Consider the following 25,400-nt stretch of genomic DNA (forward strand, 5'->3'; position numbering starts at 1 on the left):
CCCAGGAATTTTTTTTTTAAGCCTGATACTTATTTTATCCTTCTCTTTTTGCCGAACCGCTAACTTACAGGGACGTAAACACACCAACACCGATTGTCAAACGGTGTTGGAGGACAAACACAGACATGAACACACACACACACACACACACACCACACACACAGAGGCTTCTTTCTGTCTACCAAATCCACCCACAAGGTCGGCCCAAGGCTATAGTAGAAGAGACTTGCCCAAGGTGCTACTCAGTGGGACTGAACCCGGAATCATGTGGGGAAGTAAGCTTCTTTATTTCATTAAAAATTACTATACAGGCATTACAAAGAGGGGACAAACGAGGACAGACAAACATAAAAGGGTGAAGAAGTTATGACGATTAAAAAGTTCATTTTATCAAATGATGAATCGTTTAAAAATTTTATGATACACACTGCAACATGCAGTGTATTCCTTGAAGGAAAGGCATCCAGCCACCAGGGTAGAACCTTACTTTTCTTCCGGGGCTCCACTTACCTGATGCCACTCACTCCCAGTTTTCTTGCCACAAGCTTCGATCTTTTATTGAATCTTTCTCGTGACAGGTACCTCTTCTCCAGCCTGATCTTACTACTGAGGTGGTTACTAAAAAAATTAATTTTCCTTTTTTTCTGGGGTCTTTTTTATTGTTTGTGGTGAGGTGCTGCTCCCCCCCCCTTTTGTGGGGGATGTGGATGGGGAAGGTTCGTGAGTTCGTTTCCGAACTAACGTGAACTCCCCTCGACCACCTCCATGGTGTCGTCAGGGGAAGTTATGCGTTCTGGTGCCACTTTAGGGAGGGTGGATGTATTTGGTGTTGTCGGGGCCTGTGTGTGCATGGGCTGGGGATTTTGGGTGTCATGTTTGGGGGCGGACACCATAGATAGGGGAGTGGGAATTTTTGTTTCTGCGGTGGTTAATGTGTGTTCGGGTCCGGGGTATTTTTGAATAGTTGCAGGGCCTGGTGTCTGCGTCACTTTCTTGTGCCATTGCTCACAGTCTACACGAACGTGACCTTTTTACCACATTCGTAACATTTTGGTTTTTTTCCTTCTGCGTAGATTCTTAACACGATATCTTCACCCAAGAGCACTCAGTCTGGAAGCATTTCGATGTCTTCCTGAGCCCCCTGGATGATTGCTGAAATGCTCTATCCGAGTTAGTTTTGATGTGCAATGCATGTAATCTATAACATTTTTATTTTGCCATTACTTTCCAAGCTTCGATTTCAGATGGTACCTCTGCCACCTTTATGCGGGCAGTTCGCCTCCCCATATAGGTTGGCAGAAGCACCACTTACTTCGTTTTCAAGGGGCTCGCCGAGTGCTCTTCGGCCTTTTATTCATTTTCGAATCTTGTTTCAATCGTGCCATATGTCCGGCCCCTCACTATGTATTTTACATCTTTCCATATGGGGGCCAGACATTTTTCGATTTTGCACTGCTCAGAGTGCTTAAACGTTTTGGGTGACGGACAGTACGTTTTAAAAACGACTGTCTGCCGTTTTAATTCTTCGATACTGGAGGAGGGTGATATTTTTATATCCCCTCTTTCCTCCTTCATTCGTTCAAGGAGCTCGGAGAGCTTTTCTTTCGGTAGTGTTACATTTTCACTTACCACCGCGGCAACTGCCAAAAACTTTTTCACTGGCTCCTCCAGTTTACTTTTTTTCATGAATTATTTCGACCGACATACTCGGCCGAAATTAATTCTTCACACAAAAAATAATTTTTAAAATCCCTAAAAAGGGAAACCTATAATAGGTTTTTTCACCAACAGTTAAGATCCCACCACCCACTGGAGGGAGGGGTGCAACAATAAAGCTTACAACAGCTTTTACAAGTTCAATTTTTAAACAAGCAACAAGGAAAGAAACCAACTAACAATTGCCAAAATGGATTCACAAAAATCCAATTTCTGCTTCTCGGCACCGGGAAACAGCATAGTTCAAAGTTCAACAATAATCCACTACAATGGCACACGGTTAACAAATCCAATAATGAATAAATTCAACAATCAACAAAACGTCCGACTTACAAACAAGCAAAAAACGCGTCCAACACCGGAAACGGAAGCAAGCTTCTTACCACACAGTCACACATACATATTACTATGTATGTGTTTAATCATGCATATTAGTATGTATTTATAGTGTGCGTGCATGACCGTGCCTTGATTCCATTCGCTACTCATAACGAAAGGAGACGTCCCATAGCAAAGTGATATTCGCCATTATTCTGTCGTCTGTTGAAGCAAGTCTCTAATGTCAGCATTAAACTACTTATATCTCACAATCTTCCTGTCTCTCTATCAGCGGATAATTTCCAACTCTTTCAACTTCACATTAACCGCATTAACTTTTCAATCCTGTAGTCTTGGGAAAAGCTAACCTGCATAGGTGCCACCTCATTTGTTTCCCTCCCCTCGTTTCAGCAACATGGCCCCCGCTGCCTCCCCATTTTTATTCTCTGATCTCTGCATCCTGTTATCAGTAACAAATCTAACACTGTGTGAAATCAGTTATCTTTTCATCTCGTTATGTGCTGAGGCCAGCATCTTTACTAATTCATCAAAATGAAATCTCTTGACATGCCAATCCCTTTCTATACTCTGTAATAAAACTTATCCCTTCCTGGGTATTTCGAAATATCTTCAGTTAAGATAATGTTGATAACGACGACGACTAAAACTAATTTCTATGTATAATAGAAAGAATATTTTAGTAGCAAACGTGAAGGGTACTAGCGAAGCCCAGTAAATGAAGTACACGGTTGGTGGCCATAGTGTGGTGGAATGAAAATTATCATAGCTCTGCATACATTTGTAATTCCAAATCCGATGTCTTATCATTGAAGTATTACATGCTTTTCAATAACCGACTATAAGAAAAATAACACAATAGCATTCCAGACACCACAATCCAATGCATACATCCCTCCTCATACACACAGTGAATGTGGAAATGTATATCGTTACACAATCTTTATATTATAATGATGGTGAAGTTAGTTGTTCTGTCATACAACTGCTGGTTCAGTTCGCAATTCTCCCCCGCCTCACACTGTGTGTGTGTGTGTGTACATACATGCACAGTGATGCTCCATAAGTATTCATAACGTCTAGAATAAGACTGATTTTTTAAAAATATTCTTTTCATCACTAATCTGTTTGTAATATCTATTGTATTTTATTTATACCTTATCGATATACACAATTTCATTAAATTATTAATTAATGTTTACAACAGATAACAATCACAATTAACAAAATTCAAAAAATTAAAAGACGGCGCGTGTGCAAAATTATTCATGACATTTTGTTTAACAACTAATTGCGAAGCTTTTATTATCTATATATTTAATCTTTTTTTATATATAATTAGAAACTAATTTAACACACATTTTAAATCAACTTTTGCCTGTCCCTCATACGTAACCGTCTCTAAAACGTTCAGATTTGGTGGGTATCTTTTCTTAATGTGTTTGGCACCAAATATTTTGTATATATATATATATATATATATATATATATATATATATAGAGAGAGAGAGAGAGAGAGAGAAAGAGAGAGCAATAAGAAAATGGAGGGGATCAATAGGTGGTATTCATCAACTTTTAGACATTATATTATGTCAATTTATTTATTTACTAAAATGACATTTACAACAATATACATATATGTATAACATGCTTTACATATATAATTTATAAAGATACCAGTAATTATTAAAATATATAGCATACAGGAATAGAAATTGGGAAAATATCTTACAGCTGTTTCAGCCAAGAGGCTAAAATACCTCATTCAACCTTTATCCTTCAAGTAGACTGAAGTAACACACACACACATATTGGACCGGCGGCGCGCTGCCTCTTTGTGCAATGTACTTCATGTTACGTTGTTCTATTCAGCCGATAATGAGTAGCAGTCGAGTACAAGCGTAGTTCTCACTTTCTCTAACGTCCTTGATGTTCTGCTGGGCCAAGGTTGAGTGGACCACTACGGCATTGTCATCTGAAACAACTAGTGAAAGTATTGTACCTACTACCAAGGTCATGCAGGCTCGCGAGTGACGGCTTTGGTTTCATATATGTATATAGTGGGTAAATAAGATATTGTAGCTGACAGCTGACTTCGTAAGACCAGGTCAAACACAATTCTACTCTACCCAAGTATTATTGTATTGTTTGGAGATAGATATACTCTCCCAGTTATGTTCTAGCATTTCTAGCTAAGTTCTACTTATGTTGAAAACCAGTCAAGATCCGGCATGATTCATATACTGACAACGGTCGAATCTATTTGAGGAATGACAGAAAAGGATTGGATCACTTAGGGCTATACCTAAACAGCTGTGGTAGTGTGCAGAGTAGTGATGGTCATATTTCTGTTTATATTTTGTTGAATGCAGATATACTGGGTAAGTAGAGATCAGTTCTCTGGCACCTGGGTCGTAAGTACATTTTTCTCTGCAGTTCTTATATTCTGTTCTTGAAGAAAACATAACTCTAATTTCCTATCGATTATTCCTAATTAATAAACTTTTTTTTATTTGTTTCAAAAATTACTATTTACGTTTTAATTTCTTATTCTGGGTACTTAAAAATAGCATTGCATGATATTTGTAACAAGGAGGGACTTTTTCTAATTAATGATACGGTTATAATTCTGCTAAATACTTAATCGTATAAATGTGATTACTGATTATGGAAATGGTGACATCAGAAAAGCCTGGCAGCCCTTGCCTTATATATTTACTAACCTCGTTTATCAGTACTGCTGTGCACGACCAAGGTGTGTATTTAATATACCCCGCTATGCAATATAGTTGTATGTCTGTTTGGGATACACTAAACTGTACTCTACACATTTTGTGGCCGGCAATTTTCTTTTATAAATACAACTTATTTATGCATATGGTTATAATTGTTACTATTTGTGATGCGGGTGGGCTGGCTGGCTGGCTGGTAAGAACGAGTGGAAATGTAACATTTTGATATTTAACAGACTAGGGGCTTTATATTTTTGTTCTATTTGTTTACCCTTGCAAGTAGTTGTTAAGGATTTATAGTTTTATTTCCAGTACTTCGTTCCTCTCGAAAAAAAAAAACAATGAATACTTCTGGAATGGATAAGCACTTTGCTGTTGAAAGTTAATCCCCTGCCACTTGCCTGTTGTAACTGGAATGGAGCCGAGATTACTGTTGTATATTTTTGTGAGAAAATGGTTACCGAATCTATTGTCTGACAGTTAATTTAGGTCGGTGGGTTGGTAAAAAAAACAGCTTCAGTAATTTCAATGCCAGCAGCAACTGCTGTTTCTCCTTGCCATATGAGTTACAGGTGTGAACCACCGAGATAGAAGAGTTCAAGATTCTAATCATAGGTTGTTATTAATCTTTAATCGGAAGTTGAATAACCACCAACTTTGGAGCGTTTTTGCCCGGTAGCATGTTTTTTTTCTGTTTTTTTTTTTAAGGAAGATGCTCATCGGAGTCTCTTGTTGCTTCTTTCTTATTTTGATAGCTATATTTTGTTCAAAAGAAAAATATTCTTTAAGAAAACCAGTTTAATCTAAAACGTCGAAATACCATTATTACTGCCGTCATTTCACCTGATGTTTATTGAAGTTCAGATGTAATAGAGTGCAGACAAGATGACTGAATGACTATGATATTGAACGACACACACACACACACACACACACACACACACAGAGGCCATGAGTTCAAATCTGCAGCGGATAGTTCATTACTTGTTGATAGAAATTTGCAGAGCTCAAACAAACAGGTGGACAGCGGCCATTAAAAAGACCGTTGAAGTGTTTTAAGATTGAGCAGTTGATAGCCTTTGGATAACCTTTTGTGACACGATTTGCCAGGATGCGTACGGATATTCTTTTATGTGTTTCAGTCTTTTGACTGCGACCATGCTGGAACACCACCTTTAGTCGAAGAAATTGACCCCAGGACGGGGTGACACACACACACACACATATATATATGTATATATACGACGGGCTTCTTTCAGTTTCCGTCTACCAAATCCACTCACAAGACCTTGGTCGGCCCGAGGCTATAGTAGAAGACACTTGCCGGAACCATGTGGTTGGGAAGCAAGCTTCTTACCACACACCCACTCCTGCACCTGTATGTTTATATGTAAGATATATCATAAACTTGTAGGTCATGGGCAAAAGTTAAAAGAATCTATAGCGGGCCATTCTAAAAAGTTGCTACTGATCCTTTAGTCAGGAATTAGTACCTGACTGTTTGGAAATATTCAGCCTTAAACCAGACGCCATCAATCATTTCGGTCTGCTTTGACGTGGGATCAGAACTTGATCTGATTACATGCTGGCCAATGCGACGGCTCGTGTGGGTCAAAACCTATTAGCTCTAAAGGCATCAATGTTACTTAGGACATCAGTATTTACTAACATGGTGGATGCTCTTATTAGAGCGTATTTGTATTGTATTATTAATATTCATTCAATTATCCAATTATTTCCATGTATATTGCAACAAATAATTGGAATTTACAACTCAGTGATTCGGTTAATTAATTCACGTTGAATGAATTAGACGTAGCTAGCCATCACAACTAAGTGGAAATCTTCCTCGACTACAAAATAGATATTTACACAAAATGTAAAAAAAAATATATAATCATAGTCAATAATAAATAAAAATACATTTCATATTTTCAGTTTGAAGGGAAAAGTACTTTTGAAATAGAAATTGCGTTTATCCACTGTACTAAACAGGAGGCTACTGAAATGCAGTTGATTCGTGAAATCATTTGATTTACGTTAATGTGAAGATCTCCCCTTTCTAATGTAACTTGGGTAGATTTTTTTTTCCGCCAAAGCTAACACTTCAGGTCTTCTGATTCATCACTATTGTATCGCCAACTGTTCATAATTATTTCTCACTCCGATGCTTCCAATTTTTATTCGTCTGTGTCGTTACTGTTTATTTCCAGTTCCCCACTACTTTTACTGTTTTATTTCAATTTTTCTTTCCCTCTCCTTTGTTCTTGCATAGTCATAATATGTTCCTAGGCAAGTCGGCATGACTCTTATGTTAACTAGTCACACAATGAGATGATTGTTCACACAGTAAACAAAAATAATTACTTTTCCTCATATTTTATGTTTCACAGGATCTAAAACAATACCTTTTTATTTTTTTTGTTTTTTTTTTGTTAGCACGCAGCAGTTAGTAATTTCTATCCTGTACATCAAAGCTTCTTTACAGCATATAATAATATTGGTGATGTTATCAGAACATATTTGTATTATTTTATTAAGGTTTTTTAAGTAATCCAATCATTTCCGCCTATAATGCCAAAAAAATAATAGGATTTCGCAATCCAAGAGATCATTCCAAGATGACACTGAAATTACCTATTAATGCCGAAACAATTTATGATTTACAAAGGTGTCATATGGATGTCAACATTTAATTTAGCGTGTATCGGCGGTAACGTACATCCATTCTTTGAGTACAGATACAAAATGACCGAGTGGATATATTGTTATACTACTAACTCAGGTGCATGGCGTTCCAATCCGCTACAAATGTCTCATATCTGTGTACATTACACTTAATTTTATATAATTCAATTCATCCTACATAAGGATGAATCAAGAATTTTACCTGCGGCAAGAATGGTGTTCTCACTAGACGAAACGCTATCTCTCAACTGCTCAACATCAGAAAGCTAGGACTAATCTCAAGAGTGTATTGGTTTAATATTCACCAGTTTGGATCGAAAGCCAATGGAAAAACTCTGTAACAACTTAACACTTGATTCTTTTCCAAGAATTGCACCTAACACCGTGGCCTCGGATGTTCACGAGTGGAATACTTTGGATCAGAGGATCTACTGATTCAGAACTGACCTACGGTTAAACAAGACTGTAATAACTCATTGTTCTGATTATCGCCTCCAATTCGTTTTCATGGCCGTAACTTCTGTCAACATAAGCATTTTTTGGTTTTATCATTGATATATTACTCGAATCGATAAACAATTTTTCATTCCACTCTTTCTATTCCCCTCTAATAACGTAACTAGAGGGTGTGACCTCAGAGTAGCCCTTAAGTTTTCCGCCTCTCCCTCTAATACAGGCATATACAGCAGACCCAAAAGTGCTGTTCCCATACAAACTCGCTCGGAGCGGGCCGCTTCCTTGCCCCATCTCCTTACTTTCTAGCGACGCTGCTGTCCCTCTATACATTTTTGTTCTCCAACAGTCATTTTGTCCCACACAGCTCTTTTTGTCTCGCACTATATTTTTCACCTGCACTATTTTTTGTGTCTCACGTCATACTTTTCATCTCTCCGCTCCCTTCTGACTTGCATGTCTTTCATACATCCCTACATAGTATTAATCTAAATTTTCTCATAGACTATAATAAAATAACGCAATTCTGACAACCTACCTACGCACTTTTAAAGGTAGCATTTTCTCTTTGGTTTTTAATGTTTTAGAACAACTCTTTTCTTCTACAATACTACTTTCTCAACTGTACCTCAATAAAATTCTCTACATGTTTAATTCTGCTTTTCAGTCTGTGCGTGCTTTCAGATTATCAAGGAATAGCCTAACCCTTCTTGTAGTTTTCCCATCCCTTCATTTAGTGAACTATAATAGTGGTTACAATACACATACATCACGTACACATACAAATTGTGTAGCATTGTTTCGATTATATGTCTTTCAAAGCAAATAATAGTTCATAATACGTTTTACTGTAATTACAAGAATACTAAAGCCATTTGTTTTTCATCCATACTTAAAACACGAGCTGCTCATAGAAGATTCGTTCGAGATTCTAAACAATAGCTACTCACTTGAAGAAGCCTGGGTGCTTTATATTATCGAACCCGGATTGACGAAGGACAAAGTTGACGTTGGTGAGATTTGAATTCAGATCGTAAAAAAACTAGAAGTAAATAGCACAAGGTGTTTTATCCAACGCTCTACCACCTCTTCAAATCTACCACCATCTTTATAACAGGATGTAAGATAGTCATTGAAATCTGTACAAATTTTTCTGGCGCAGACGCGGGAGTTTAGTTAGACGTTTACTTCCCAGTCATGTGATTCTGATTCAATCCCCACTGCGTGGCACCTTAGTCAAGTGCCTTGCTATAGCCTCAGACCGATCAAAACCTTTTGAGTGTATTTGGTAGACGGAAACTGAAAGAAGCCCGTTATATTCTTTTATTCTTTTGTTTCATTCCTTTGACTGCGGCTATACTGGAGCACAGCCTTGAAGTATTTTAGGCGAACAAATCGACTTCAGGATTTCTTCTTTGTTAAGCCTAGTACTTATTCTATCGATCATTTTTGCCGAACCGCTAAGTTACGAGGACGTAAACACACCAACACCGGTTGTCAAGTGGTGATGGGGGATATGTTCCAGGACACAAAGAGACACACACGTAGATATATGCATATATATACGACTGGCTTCTTTCAGTTTCCGTCTACCAAATCCACTCAAGGCTTTGATCGGTTAGAGGCTACAGTTGAAGATACTTGCCCAAGGTTCCACACAGTGGGACTGAACCCAGAACCATGTGGCTGGGAATCAAGCTTCTTACCACACGACTGCGTCAATATATATATATATATATATATATATATATATATTATATATATATATATGTGTGTGTGTGTGTGTGTGTGTGTGTGTGTGTGTGGTGTGTGTGTGTGTATGTATGTATATATATATCCGAATTTGTGTAAATGTGTATAGAATAATATTGTTTCACAGGATCTAAAACAAGAGTTTGCACGCAGCAGTTAGTAATTTCTATCCTGTATATCAAAGCTTCTTTACAGCATGTAGTAACGTTGGTGATGTTATCAGAACATATTTATATTATTTTATTAAGGTTTTTTAAGTAATCCAATCATTTCCGCCTATAATGCCAAAAAACAATTGGATTTTGCAATCCAAGAGATCATTCCAAGATGACACTGAAATTACCTTTTAACGCCGAAACAATTTATGATTTACAAAGGCGTCATATAGATGTCAACATTTAATTAAGGCTAAGCTAGGTGCGTGTATCGGCGGCAACGTACATCCATTCTTTTACGTTTTTTATTATTGTATTAATTTTTTTTTACAACGTTGAAGTGTGTTAAACATTAAAAAAAAATTAAGTAATGTTAATAAAGTTCAATTAGCGCTTTCATACGTTCGTAGTAATCATCAGATTTCAAAATGTATAGACTGACAGTTGAGTTGAGTTCTTGACAACTGTAGTAAAATGACTGAATTTTTCGAATACGGTTTTGATCAATCAGCATGCAACTTAAACGTCACGGTTTGTCGGGTGCACTGATATTACTGGCATAGATCCCGCCTTTATTTTAATCAATTAGCTTGCGGTTTACATGTAATTGTTTTATGAGTGAGTAAACTTGGTTGGTTTCGATCGTTTTTATTTCAATCGGTGGGAGTCCTCTGTAATTTGTTTATATTCATATGTTAAAGATATTTTTTAATCCACATCATTAACTGGTTGTTATATTATTGTTGTTATTTCCATTCAGAACAGGTTTTAACATTTTAATAACACGTTTTTCTTTCATCTTTCTTCCAACCACACTTGTGTCATATAGTTTGTGGAAAGGGGAAATTGGAAACCTTTTCTGACCACATGTTTCTATATGTTCGCTCAACGGAATTCGGCGAATATTAGTGTTCCGGATTTGTTGTCTGTAAATTCATGAGCGTTCCGATAATGCATTCTCTGTCTCGCCAATGTATTGTTCCTCGCAATTAGGACATTCAATGCAGTAGATCAAATTTCTGCTTTTGCAGTTCATATCTGCATTTATGAAAATATGTCCATATTTTGTTCTAATGGATCTACCAGTATGCATGTATTGAAACGTTCCACATCTGTTATCATTACACTTGGATACTGTGAATATTTTATCCTGTTTGTTCATGTTGAATTTGACCTTTGTTAGATTTTTTAGGTTACGTGGTTGCCTTTCGCTTAAGATAAGTATTTCATTAGTTATGTTTTTTTTAATTCTTCACTTTGTTTCATGATTGGCAAATTTGCTTTGATGCTGTTAAAAATGTTTTGGTGATACGGATTGTGTGTTACTAGAAATGGTATGGGTTCGTTGATGGGTTCGTCTTTCTCGTGCTGCTCTAAATTGTTCTATAGGTATCTCTTTTGCTCGTTGTATGCTATTTTCTATAAGTAGGAGAGGGTATTTATGCTTGAGCAGAAATCCATTGAGTTCTATAAGTCGTATGTTCCTGTTATTTGGATCGTCTACTACAGTACAAATGTTCCTGGTTAGACAGTACGGGATGTTGCGTTTTGTGTGTGTTGGACGACATGAGTTGAAATTTAGGTACTGGTGTGTATCAGTGCTTTTGTAATAAATATCAGTTGTGATTGTGGTGTTGTTTTTAATTACCATTATGTCAAGAAATGGTAGAGGAGAGAAAAAAGTTTACCTTCACTTGTGTATAAACTAAAATTATTATTCTACTTCTACCCACTCTCTTATGCTGACATATCTTGAAGCTGAAAGTAAAAGATATGGTGAATTCTTAGATATATAATTTCATTAATGTTGACGAGATTATGAGGAGAGGAAAGTTTGCGAACATTCTTAACGCTATAATAATTATTTTTATCATTCAGTTTCGACACACCGGAAGACTTTGCTGGTAATTATTTCATTAATGACTTGTTTTCTGTACACGTGGTTACATTTCTTACATTTTCTTCAAATTAAATAGTAGCAAAAAGAGATGAGAACAGAAAAACGAGAGTATTATAACCTACTCTATATTTCCGTACACTTTTTGTTTCCCATAAAGTATTATAAGACTTCAAGATAGAGCTTTTCCTAAATTCCGCCGATTCTTCCAACGTTTCGTTACAGTTAGTTACTATGAATTACTCAATGTGTTTATTATTGGTGACATGATTATAAAATTCATAAATTCAATATATTTTTTCTTTTTCTTTTTAGGTAAGTAAAAATTCAGACTTTCGATTCATTCTAACAAAGAACAGTGAAAAGGTCAGTTGTGTATGCTTCGTTACATATGATATCATTTGTTTTTCTCCCCTCTGAAACAATTATTGCAATCCTCTCTTTATATTCCCTGGAGCCATTTGCGATTAGTTGTCCCACTTTTCTTACTCGCATTTCCCACCAAGCAAACATAATGTACCAACAATTGCAATTTTGATGTCTGCCAGCTGAAGCTGTTTCTGTACAAAAGATATATATATATATATAATCACCGGCGGTGCCCCAGCATGGCCACACCCTTAGGGCTGAAACATATAAAAGAATAGGTGCAGGAGTGACTGTGAGATAAGAAGTTTGCTTCGCAACCACATGGTTCCGGGTTCAGTCCCACTGCATGACACCTTGGACAAGTGTCTTCTACTATAGCCTCAGGCCGTCTAAAGCTTTGTGTGTAGATTTGATGGACGGAGACTTAAAGAAGCCTGTCGTATATATATATATATATATATATATATATATATATGAGCGAGAGAGTAAGAGGTAGAAATTTCTTCTAAAGAATTTTTACCAAAACTTATCAGTTACTACGATGACAACACTATCTATCTATCTTTCACCCTCTCTCTCTCACTCTCTCTCTGTATTTGTCTATCAACGGCAATTTTTTCTCCACCTCCTCTTCCTTCCTATATATGTTGTAAGAGACAGGCAGATGGAGATAGGCTTGACTTTTATAATCTAAGATGTTAGCGGGTGCCTCGGCGAAATCATTTGACTTGCAAAAGTAAGTTAAAATTTCCTCATATAACACTGGCGTGTAAAAAGGGAGAAGGTATATCGTATAATATAGTCGTTTGTACGTGATGCCTTATGCGAAGAAGTCATGGATGGAGTACTGTTGATTATAGGAATCTCATGGAATTAATTACAATAATAGGGCTTGTACAAGTCACTGAAACTAGGACCAGCTAATCTGTTGAATTCCACAATCTTTGGTGTTGGGTAAAAAATGGGTGGGGAAAAAATTAAAAGGTTTAAGCATCTGTTTTGAATACCAATCAATAAGATAGTTTAAACACTCAAATTTCTATAACTTTGTTTTCATTATCTCCATAACTTCGAAAGCACAAAAACACGTCGGGCCTCTTAAATACGCCACTCTTGGGATCTGAGTCATTGCCGAACCACGGGAAAATGCCGGGAAACAGAAATTGATTCCGAAGGAGAGCCCTTATTTAAACATTGTCTTGTCATCTCTCTCTCTCTCACACACACACACAACACACACACACACACACACACACACACACACACACACACATATATATATATATATATATATATATATATATATATATTATATATATGAAACAGGAAATGCTTCGAAATATGGTTTTATTGTTTCGTATAACAGTACCGCTCTGGTGGCAGAAAAACAAAGTAAAGGTGTCAGATTCAAAACTACAGGTTCATGTGGTGTCGGATTTCAGAGTCCCAACATGTGCAACGCATATTCATTTAGATTAACTTAGAACCTCTGTATGATAGGTAGTTCCACAATTAGACATCACAGTGAAGTAGTAAAACACGAGCTTTTGGTTCAATGTTAATATTTAATCAAAGAAATTGTCACATACTGGATGGCGTATGGCAATTGAAATAAAACAGTTTGCTTAATGACGGTGAGTGGTATCGACCATCACAACCACATGGTTTCGAGTTCAGTTTCACTGCCTGACACCTTGGGCAAGTGTCTTCTACTACAGCCTCGACCTGACCAAAGTATTGTGAGAGGATTTGGTTGATGGAAACTGAAAGAAGCCCGTCGTATGTGTGTGTGTCATTGTCTGTTTGTCCCCCACCACCACTTGACAACTGGTACTGATGTGTTTACGTCCCCAAATACTAGGCTTTAAAAAAATAAGTCCTGGGTTCGATTTGTTCGACTAAAACCCTTCGAGGCGGTGCCCCAGCAGACAAATGAGTGAAACAAGTAAAAGATAAAAGATAACACAAATGGTAATTCAATTTTAAAACAAACTAAACAATTTCGTTAAAGTATGAAAAATTGCTAATAATTCCTTCAAAATTTGCTGTTGGTAAATTTATTCAAACCCCAAGGAATCCCTCTCAACACATGGCTATGATGCTCCCCCACTACTCATAATCAGACATGCACATATTGTCAGCCACTAAGGGACATGCTCAAGTGTTCAAGGTCAAGTAACTAATAAACAAATCTGTGGTATTGAACAGAATATTTGCTATAACGATATTTTTGCTTCAGCAACTCGGTTAACTGAAACGGTGGCCTATTCAGTAGCGCTTTATTTATAACAGAGGTTTCTTCATTAAGACTGAATCAAGGAAAACTAGGTTTTAAGTAAAGGGCATTGTACAATACGTGTGTATTTATGTGTACGCATGCATTAGAGGGAAGGTAGAATAACACCGTGTAACAACATTTAAAAAAAAAATTTGTCTTTGGTCAGTAAGTGTTATTTTCCACTTGCTTCTAACTAGAAATCAAAGGAAATGATTACTATTCCCTTCAAACATTTTGTGACCTGGACATCAATGTTTTGAAACTGACCTATTTTCCATTACATTTCAGACAGATTCAGCGCTGAGTTGCTGAAGCAGAAATATCATTATAGCAAATATTCTCAATACCACTGATTTGCTTGTCAGTTGCTTGACCTTAAACACTTGATCATATCCCTTAGTGGTTAACAATATGCGCATCTCTGTTTGAGCAGGCTTGGTGGGGGAACAGTATAGTCATGTGTTGAGAGGAATTCTTCGGGATTTGAATAGATTTAATAAAAGCAAAGTTTGAAGAAAATATTAGCCATTTTTCATGCTTTCTAAGGGTAAGCAAATAGGAAAATAACAGTTGCTACCCAAGGACAAAAGGCTGTTACACAGTGTAATCAAACTCTCAGAAACCTGAATATTCTAACAGAACTTAACATTATCTAGCGAACACTCCCTGAACGAAGCCAAGAACGTCGATTGAAACACTTTTGGTTTCTTAACCAGAGAAGTTGATGGTATTACATCCTAGTCTCGTTTTCCATTGTTTAAACAAATTAGCGCGCGCGCGCACACACACACACACACACACACACACCATACAAAAACACATACACGCCATACACATACATACACACACAAACACCATACACGGATACAAATGATAACAATAATAATAACTGCATTTTTAAAGAATCTCTTTGTTCAACAAATAAACACACTTGAGTTTTCGTTCCAAATCTGTTTCGTATTCCAAGAATCCTTTAACTCGAATTTTAAAAATTATATCTGAAATGCATTGTTCTTCCATGTTTTGACTTGCTCTGTAATTACGTTTACTTGTATATGTGATGCAAAGTGGGGGAAAAACAACATAAAACTAAAACGATTAATCGGGGTTTTTTTTCTTGACTGTCTGCACGCCTTGTCTATAATTTACTTCTTTTTATATTGTTAAAAGACTGTTAAAAGATTTTCGTTTATACTACATTCAAGCAACAGGCCTAATCTCTACTTAGTCCGCCAATAGATACTTTGAAATAAATACTGAGTACAAGGCTTCCTAATGCCAAGCCTAAATCACTTGATGGTTTCCGCATTTTCAGTAGTTCAACAATTTCTCTGTGTGTGAATGTGTGTGTGCCTCCTCTCCGTGTGTACATGTTTGTATGTACGTATGTGGATATGAGAGAATACTTATTTGTAAACTGTTTGTGAATACAATCGTTTGCGAACGATTTACGTGTGAAGGAAAGAGTGCCGGCATAAAGAATTCTTGTTTAAATATTTTTTGGGAATTCACGGACCAACCCTTTAGTGAAATTACTCAAAAGTTGACTTTCGACCGAGACATAATATGTAAATGATTTCATTTACATTTAACGTTTAGCACTGTGCCAACCAGTAATATGACAATTTGATTCGAACCAAGCCGTTTAAACAACTAAGGTACGATATTATTGTTATTCTTATTCTTTTATCGTCCCCCGCTACATACACACACAACCACTTAGTTCAAGGGAATTAAGGAGTTATGCGCCTTTTAAGTGAAGACTGGTTGACTTATTAGATATAGTGCATGTATACAATAACAGCTATTTAGAAAATACGCAAACGAAACGTGCTCAAGATATGCTTAATCTGTTTAAAATACCAAGTAAGGCGTTAACCTACAAAAGATGTCCTATGAAGTTTGTTCGTGTGGAAATTTGTATTTGAAATGTCATTCTCTGACCTCCTGTATTTCTATAAAATATATCTTTAATAAACAAGGGATAACGACATGATATGAAGTTGTAAAATTATAGATAATCGTATTCTTTATTTGTTTTGCATCTCAATTAGAATGTGTATATTGACATACACACATACGATCACTTAAAATAACATTTATGTATTTAGGCTACAACTAGACTGACAACAAGTCTCTATACAGGAGACTATGTATGAACAGTGACCCATCTTTTCAGTCTGACGAATAAAAATAAACAAAACAAACTTGTTCGTCTCGTACCTATATTGATTATAATAGGAAAATACCTATACTGTTTTCAGTATCTGTGGGAAAAAGCACACACACACATATATATATATAATGTGTACGTGTTGTAGTGCTGTCAGTGAATTTCATCAACATTATTTTTATTGCAATTTGGTTATACTACGTCTATTGTGTCGACACTAGTATAGCATAGATCAATCATGGGCAAACTGCTGCTCGCAGGACTTTCTGAATGGCTCACCAAATGAAAGATTATCTTGAATTTTTTTTTTTATTCAGCAGTGCGGCCCGCTTGATGGTGAGCCATGTCTCATGCGGCCCTCTTCTCGAAATAAGATTACCCATACCTGGCAAAGGTCATAAAATCTAGTCAAACCGAATTTATAGTGCCAGGTTCATTTCCAACTTGAAGCTATTTCACATACCATATGTTATTAATAATACCTCATCTTTTCTGTCTTAGACATGTAGATTCTCTTAACTATTTCGAAAATGATCTGCTCATTCAATTTAATATTTCAAAATCAACTTGATAAGAACAATGCAAAAATATTTTGAATCTATTTATTCTTGAAATATGTCATTTAGGCGCAGGCTGACCGTGAAGTAAGAAGCCTGTTTCCCAACCACATGGTCCCAGGTTCATTCCCACTGTGTGGCACCTTGGGCAAGCGTCTTCTATTGTAGCCTCGGGTCGACTAAAGCCTTGTAAGTGGATATGGTAGATGAAAACTGAAAAAGCTCGTCGAGTGTATTGTGTATTTGTCTCCCACCACCGCTCGACAACTGGTGATTGTGTGTTTATGTCCGTAACTTAGTAGTTCGGCAAAAGAGTTCGTCAAGCCAGTGTCCCAGCATGGCCGCAATCAAATGACTGAAACAAGTAAAAGATATTTATTCTAGAAATACGCCATTTAAGTATATTTCTACCAGGAAAATACGAGGCTCTTCTGTCGAAATATCACCCCCACCTTTTTTTTTTTTTCTTACGTTGAAAGTTCTAAGTTATCACAGCATATGACATCTCCTGCCATCTAAATCCTTACGTTGTGAGTCAATTATTTTGCAATATGCAAAAACTTCTTTTGAATCAAGAATGAAATCTTCCATGTTCGTATTGGTCTTTTATTACATGATTTTTCTTAAATTAGTTAATTTCTTTTAATAAAAAAGACTATATAAAGATTTCAATCTTAATTCACCTTCAGTTCTTTTAATAGTGTTTGTTGTTTTCTAATCCAGCTTCTTTTCTGTCTTCTTCTCTTTCTTTCTTCCGTCCTTGCTGTCGTTAATTAGTCCTGAATCAAACATAATCGATTAGACTTTATGATCAAGGCATTCCAGTTGGGACCATCCCGACTTTATATGCGTGACTAAAATTACTTTTTCCAGTCCGCCCTTTTTAAGACAGTAGGATATAACTGGAAATAGATTTAGTTGCTATTGCTAGCAGGTCAGACGACCACGTTGAGTCTCTCTCTCTATCTCTCTCTCATGTTTTGCTAGGAAGTCGTTAACTTATTTTGTTTCTTGCAACAAGACCTGATACTGACATAGTACGACTGACGTATTAATTATTGGGCTATTAAACTAAAGTTATTCATTCAATGATTGCTTACTGGACTACGCACAGTCAGTGTATGACAAAATAAAGAATGATATCTGTCTCTGTATCATAAACAGCCAATATTGAAATGTGTAGAATGGAACCTTTGGTGATAACGAAGAATGAATAGATTTTCTATAGCATTTGTTTAAGGAACTCTTTTTATACTGATGTTTAGGCTGTTGGTGAAGTGGATGTTTGTCCTGAAAATTGCTAGCCTTGCTGCTGCTACTGTTTGCATATAAAATTTAGGATAGGTTGCAATATGAAATTGTTGTGATACTAGGACTGCCCCAGCCATCGTCTAATGTATAATCCATCTGCAACAGTTGATTATTGTTGTTCATGTTATTCCCTTTGTGAACCGAATTCTAGACCCGATTTCTCAAAGAAACTAAAATTATTCAATTCATTTACTTTAATTGTATCGCATTTGATGGCATATAAGAGAAAAGTGCACTGTGTATTTTTGTATCTGTGTTTGTCTCCCACCACCGCTCGACAACTGGTATTGGTGTGTTTATGTGTCCTTAACTTAGTAGTTCGGCAAAAGAGCTCTTTTCTTTATATAGTCTTTTATAGTTTTATGTGCGAAGGTGGGGCTTCCATAAGCTTTAATGAGCTAAAGACTTTTCCCTGAATATGTGCTGCTGAAATTAGGATGCGTCTAATATACCCGTGCGTCCTTTATGCTATCAAATACAGTCATTTCTAAATATTGGTACAAAAATCATGCATGTGATTTTTGAAATGTGGTGTCGGTTTAACCACTCTGTTCTTGATTGTTTTTTATTTTATTCAACAACCCCCAAAATGGTTGAAACACGAAACTGATTCCTTTTCTTTAAACATTTCAGACTTTAAGGCTCCCTCTTTTGTGCACACGCGCGTTGTGTGTGTGTGTCTTCTGCATTATGTTGTTCTGAATCAATATGTTTACAGGTTCAAGCAACAGTACCTATCCTAGTACTCAGCCTCTGTGTTGTCGAGTTAAATGTTCTTAATATATAATACATTACTCATGGTATCTTTTTTTTTTTCAAAATTAAGTCGAATATTCATATCAGATAATTTACAAGCAGTTACTTTTGTTTTGTTACGTGCAATGTAGAGATAACTTTTCTTGGTTCTCTACATTAAATATGTCTAGCGCTCACTTTATTAATGCGTGTTACTTTCTTTTAAATTGTATCTATTCTCTTGCTAGCTTGGCTAAAGCTTATATTAATGCATGCATAGGCACAAACAAACAAAAAAAAAGAACGCAGTGTAAATAACGGACCGAATCAAGATTATTGAAAAGGTTGCAAAACACAACAAAAATTTTAGGAAAATAAAAATAAGAAATAAGTGAAAATTTTACCGGTGTGTGTGTGTTAAATTATAAGAAAATGACTCTCCCCAGACACAACAGAGTATCTATTCTCATATGTCCAAAATCCTAGAACCATATTGAATTTTTGGAACGTATTCGTTACTGGGGTTGAAACTACACTTCATTCGTTATAATTGAGAGAATTGTTGTAGAGAAGAATGTCTGAATTCTTAAGTGAAATGTAATGAATCATTTACTTCTAAAAACGTTGAGTTAGTCCATCTCAAAGATTGTCTACAGCTCAAACTACCTTTTTGAGAAACTCTACATTGAAGTTTTGTCACTTTGTGTTTTTGTTATGTAATATCAAACAGGTAGGACTGAGCCAGATTCAGAGTTTCATTTTAAATCAACGTTTAGAAATAAATTTAAAGTTGGTATCTTTTTTAATTTGTTCCAATCATATGAAATATTTCAAATTTTTACCAGATTTAATAAAAAAAAAAAAAGATTCTAGTTTTGGATACTGGGGCACCGTCTTGAAATTTTAGTCGAATCTATCGACCCCAGTACTTATTTTTTTAAAGTCTGGTACTTACTCTATCAGTCTCTTGTGCCGAACCGCTACGTTACTGATACGTAAAATCACCAGCACCGGTTGTCAAGCAGTTGCGGGGGACAAACAGAAACAAAGAAACGCGCACATAGATACATATATATGTGTGTGTGTGTGTATGTATGTATATATATATATATATATATTGTGTGTGTGTGTGTGTGTGTGTGTGTATACACACACATGTATACGACAGGCTTCTTTCAGTTTCTGTCTATCAAATCCGCTCACAAGGCTTCGGTCACAAGGCAAGTTGCCGCGCAGTGGAACTGAACCCGGAACCATATGGTTGGGAAGCAAGCTTATATATAAATAAATAAATAAATAAATGTTCCTTCTCGAGCCATGTCAGGCTCATAAGGGCCGGTTTCCCGGTTTCAGTGGCGTAGAAATTCCCCACCTGGGCAGGACGCCGGTCCGTCGCAGGATTACTCATTTTTGCCACTTGAGTGGACTGGAGACACAACGATGATGAAACCTTAATGTAGTCTCTCAACCTGCAAGAAATAGTAGCCAAATCTTCCTTAAACTACACCACAGTATCTAAAAGACAGAAAAAAATGCAACATTGTAGCAAAGTACTGTATATTTCCTCGCTTGAGGCAGGTTCAAGGGCTTCTCAGTGTTTGAGTGTTATGAATAACATTTAAATTAAAGTCAACTTCCGCGGATGTAATCTTTTATCGAATTTACAACCCCTAAAACCCTCATTGGGCCCTGCAGATTGATATTAATGTACTTTCTCATTCCTTATAAAATTGTAGACAAAGTTTATCAGAAAAAAAGGTGGCGGTAGTGATGAATAATAATGGTATTCATTTTCCGCCACCAAACTTTGTAAAACAGTGTAGAAAATTAGTAAACAAAAAAATCTGAAAATTCCAAGTATTTCAAGTGGTGGGAAAAAATTTAACAAGATTCTAAAGTGGTTTGATACAATCCAAAAACAAGTAATCGTCCTATGTCGTTTAAACATATTACTCTCTTTCACTTTCCTCACTCTTTCCTATTTTGTACCCTATCCTCTCTCTCACTCACATACACACACACAAGTGTGCATATGTTTTTGTATTTAGTGCGTGGTATGCGCGTGCGTGTGTAGGCATTTATTATATAATGAACGAATCGATGGTGAATTATGAAAGCAGGAATATAGAAAGAATAAGTTGCAGAAAATCATTCCAAATAATAAAAAAAAGTCCTTTGAGTTTCTATAACTTATCCTTTACTTGTTTCAGTCATTAGGAATCAAAGGGGGTCCATGGGTAAAAAATGGTTGAAAACTACTTGTCGAGGTTTAATTGTGGGCGCAATGCCCTCAATGGAATTTGAAATGTAGCGGCTATTATCGTGATAGTGAAAGGGGAAGAGAAAATATTCAGAAAGACAATGAACAAAGAATTTGTGATTTTTCAGTGTTTTGTTACCTAGATCAAAGGGGGAAACTAGGTTTGTGATCTTTAAACATTCTAGATAGTTGAATTTGTAAGGTGTTGATGGTTCGCATCTTGGGCTAGGTACTAATGCAGTGTGTCTGTGACCAAGACACAATCCACAGCCATTAAGTCTATCTATCTCTTAGGTGTTGTTGTTTAACCCTAGGTTAGTTATGACTGAGAGTTATCGCCAATGTTATAACAGCCTTGATCATACCATCTTTTTGTATATGTAGAACTACATTCTGCATTGTGTCCTTCCTTTGGTAAGAAAGTAGTATGTGATTTGAAGGAATTTGATTGCTATTTCAAGCTACCTCGTATGTATTCCTTCATTGGTTTGCTCTTATGAGATACAAGAAATATAACTCATTGAGTAAGCAGTGGCAGCACTGAAATTAGATAGTGTTTTCAATGATTTGCACTGAGACCTATATAGGAAGAGACTGACCTATGAATTGTTAAAGGATTAGCTAGTTGGTGACTAGGAGGAGCAAGACACTCGGATGAATGGTAAACCATTCCGAGACGCTGCTCGACAAGTTTACTTGTCATACTCAGCAAAAAATTTGTCGATATTGAATGTAACAGAAGACAATAAGTAACAGGAACTTGTAGATCACCGAAATACTGCTTTGTAGAAATCGTCTCATTGTATTTTGAGTTCAAATCCTACCAAGGTCGACTGTACCTTTCATCCTTACTTGGTTGAAAAATAAGCTCCAGTTAAATATTTGGATTTATTAAATCCTCTATGCCGTTCACACAAAAAAATGTGCTTATTTTGAAATGGTAGAAATCGGTGTTGAAAGTAACAGTCTTCCACTCAGTAGAGTTTCCTAAATGCGAGACTGCTGCACTTAACATTGATTTCTACCAACGAATTGCTAAGGGGTAGAGGAAGAACTAGTACTGGCTCTGTACGCATCTGACATTCGCCACTGCTTACCGAACCAAGACTCCACTAAAACCGGTTTTCGTTGATTCCGATACAGCCAGCTTTTGTGTTCTTGTTATTATTTAGAACCAGGTCAGCCTTGATTGAGCAACAGACCTATGGCTTCGAAAAGAAAAAAAAAAAACATTCCAGTCCTGCTTAGAACTTGTATACCTAGAACTGTTCTGACCTGTGCGTCGTTTCCACTTCCCCATTTTTGTAAGCCGATAAAATGTAGTCTGAGCAATGGCAGCTCGTGTATAGGCACTGCGGAACTGCAGTACCACATATTTCCACTCGATATTATAGATAACATTCAATATAATGAGTCCTTTTTTCTTTAATTCTTTCTTTATACTTGTACAGTATATCATCCTTAAGCTTAATGTCAGTAGCCATCCCCTAGTTTATGAAAAAAATACAAAAATCCTTCTATAGAACTGTGCGCTTCACAATTCCAGCGACGCGGTGTTTGGCTCTTGTGCGCATGCTCACATGTCCGAAGGAAACAGAGAGCACTGTGTGAACGACAGTGCCGAACCCGGTATTTCGGTGGAAGGTAGTGTTTCTCTTTGACTCCGCGTGTGTTGTGCTTAAAAACATGTTTATATTTTTGAATGTGATAAATTAAACACACTACCCGGCAGTGGCTAAAACGCGAATCTATCAAGTTTATGTATAAATTTTCTCTTTATATATTTGTTTCTTTTTACACAATATCAAAACAACGGTTAAAAATTTTCTGAAGCAGCACCCCAACTAATTTTATCTACGAGCCGCCTTTGAGTCTGAGGGAAATTTTGGTTGCACTTTCATACAGATAGTCACTGCATAGAAATTCATTTGTAGGGTCTTGTATTTTGTGTTGTACACCATGTAAGAATTGAACCACTTCAGTGGTAGTGTCAATCAAATTCAATCTACTGGCCACCACAAATATCTTTATAGTCACTCTTATACTCTTAAATATAGAATCAGAACACTGTTGCCATCCGGTGTTGATGATGATATTGATAGTATGGTTTAGTATTGTTTGTTCCTTCTCGAGCCACGCCTGACTCATAAGGGCCAGTTTCCCGGTTTCCTTGGCGTATAGGTTCCCCACCTGGATGGGACGCCGGTCCGTCGCAGATGAGCTGCAAGATGCAGGAGAAAAGAGTGAAAGTTGTGGCGAAAGAGTCAGCAGAAGTTCGCCATTACCTTCTGCTGGAGCCGCGTGGAGCTTAGGTGTTTCGCTCATAACACACATATCGAACTCACGATCCCTCGACCGCGAGTCAGCTGCTCTAACCACTTGGCCATGTGCCTCCACATGGTTTGGTATACTCTCGATATAGTGCTCGTAGTGATTATTGATCTTATCACTGCAAAACTCCTGGGATATTAATTGACATTATTCTCCATGTAAAACTCTTGATTTATCGACCACATCAACGCAAGTATTGCCTTCTCATACTCTCAATATATTAGCCATTCAGATATTCCTTTATATCGATCACTTTGATCAATATATTCAATGCCTAACGGGCCCCCTCCCTTCCCCCCGCCCTCCCCTCCCTATTTATGCGTGCGCGCGCGCACACACATACACATTCGCTACGAAGTGTACTTCGTCGCTTTTGTTGCTTATGTGGCCTGATGTAAATAGAAAAAATACAGATAATGAAAGAGGACTCTTTGAAGGACTTCTCCATAATTTGACCCTTGGTGAGGTTATCTCCTTAATATTGTTCTTAGAGTTTATAAAAGTCACTCCTTAAACAGACCTGTTAAAGCACTCCAATTTGACGAATATAAACATATTGAAAGCTTCGTGTTTTTCCTTTCTAAACAAATCCTGAAAATACCTTTTGTATACTTTCATGTTCAATTTACCCTAAATTCTAAATCTCTATTTACCCGATCAACCGATCGATGTAGTAAGATGAATGAATGAATAGCATTTCTTTTAATCGAATCAGATGAATTGCTTGCTGTATCTTTTTATACTTCAATATGGCTGTTAAATGAGCCATCTTGAAAAACCTCTGAATAATCTATAGCTGTTTCTCACACAAAATGAAGCAAACATAACTTATTGTATTACTTTAATTCTCCGTAGTTCTTTTGAATATTATCGCTCCTCTGTGACGAGGTTTATAGAAAGAAGAGTCTGTAGCCATTTCACTTCACTTACGTTGTTAATGCCCCCTCCATAGAGAGGAGCATGAATGTCACACAGTCCCGTTTCCATTACTCCCTTATAAACTCAGTTAAGAGATCAATATTATCACAGTTTCGGTTCTTTATATCATCATCATTCCCTCGCACGCGCGCGCACACACACACACTCCACCACCACCACCCTCTACACTGGTCACACTAACCTGTCCCGCTGTAGAATGCAATTAGTTTTCAAACAGATACAGTGTTGGGAGAATATAGATAGAAAAGAGCTGAAGAAATCAATAGAGCTGTTTCTGGCAGCTTCGAGACTAACACCTTACAATAATCATACAGGATACTACAACTAACAACCGTCTTAACATGAACATGGTATTACACTCTGTTCTACAACTAAACATAAACTAATTACAAGAAACTATAATATAGTTACTATAATTAACCATATCATTTCTAGTTATTAACGACAAGCCATTAATCAGTATCTAAGATGTATGACATGTAATATCTCTTTGTCGGTGGTTTTAAAACATATATTTAGTACGATTTCATGTAGAGAGCGTCGTGCAGGCAAGAAGTAAGCTCCCAGCGTGAAACCTCAGCGTCTCAGTTTCGATTTCACTTCTCTTGCATTACTAGTCGACTTTGAATAGTCAGTGTCTGATAGAATAAATAAATGTTTTGCGATATTCGTTCCAGCACTCTTGTGTTTTTAAGTTTGTCTCACCAAGGTAAACTTT

The 25,400-nt window shown here is 36.7% G+C and overlaps 1 protein-coding gene across 3 annotated transcripts in view; it reads left to right on the forward strand.

The window, feature by feature from the left end:
* The window catches only part of LOC115209130 (ras-related protein Rab-1D), a 174,627-nt gene that overhangs the window by 55,446 nt on the left and 93,781 nt on the right, over window positions 1-25,400 (forward strand). Inside the window, exon 1 of one of the 3 annotated variants that reach the window (XM_029777277.2) lies at window positions 15,737-16,034. The exons of the other annotated variants lie outside the window; for them this stretch is intronic. The gene's annotated coding sequence lies outside the window, so the exon portion shown is untranslated. Of the gene's footprint in view, window positions 1-15,736; window positions 16,035-25,400 lie in introns of those variants that run through there. 3 annotated transcript variants of the gene reach the window in all.

This window comes from Octopus sinensis, linkage group LG3, assembly GCF_006345805.1.
Source record: "Octopus sinensis linkage group LG3, ASM634580v1, whole genome shotgun sequence".
Classification (NCBI taxonomy): Eukaryota; Metazoa; Mollusca; class Cephalopoda; order Octopoda; family Octopodidae; genus Octopus; species Octopus sinensis.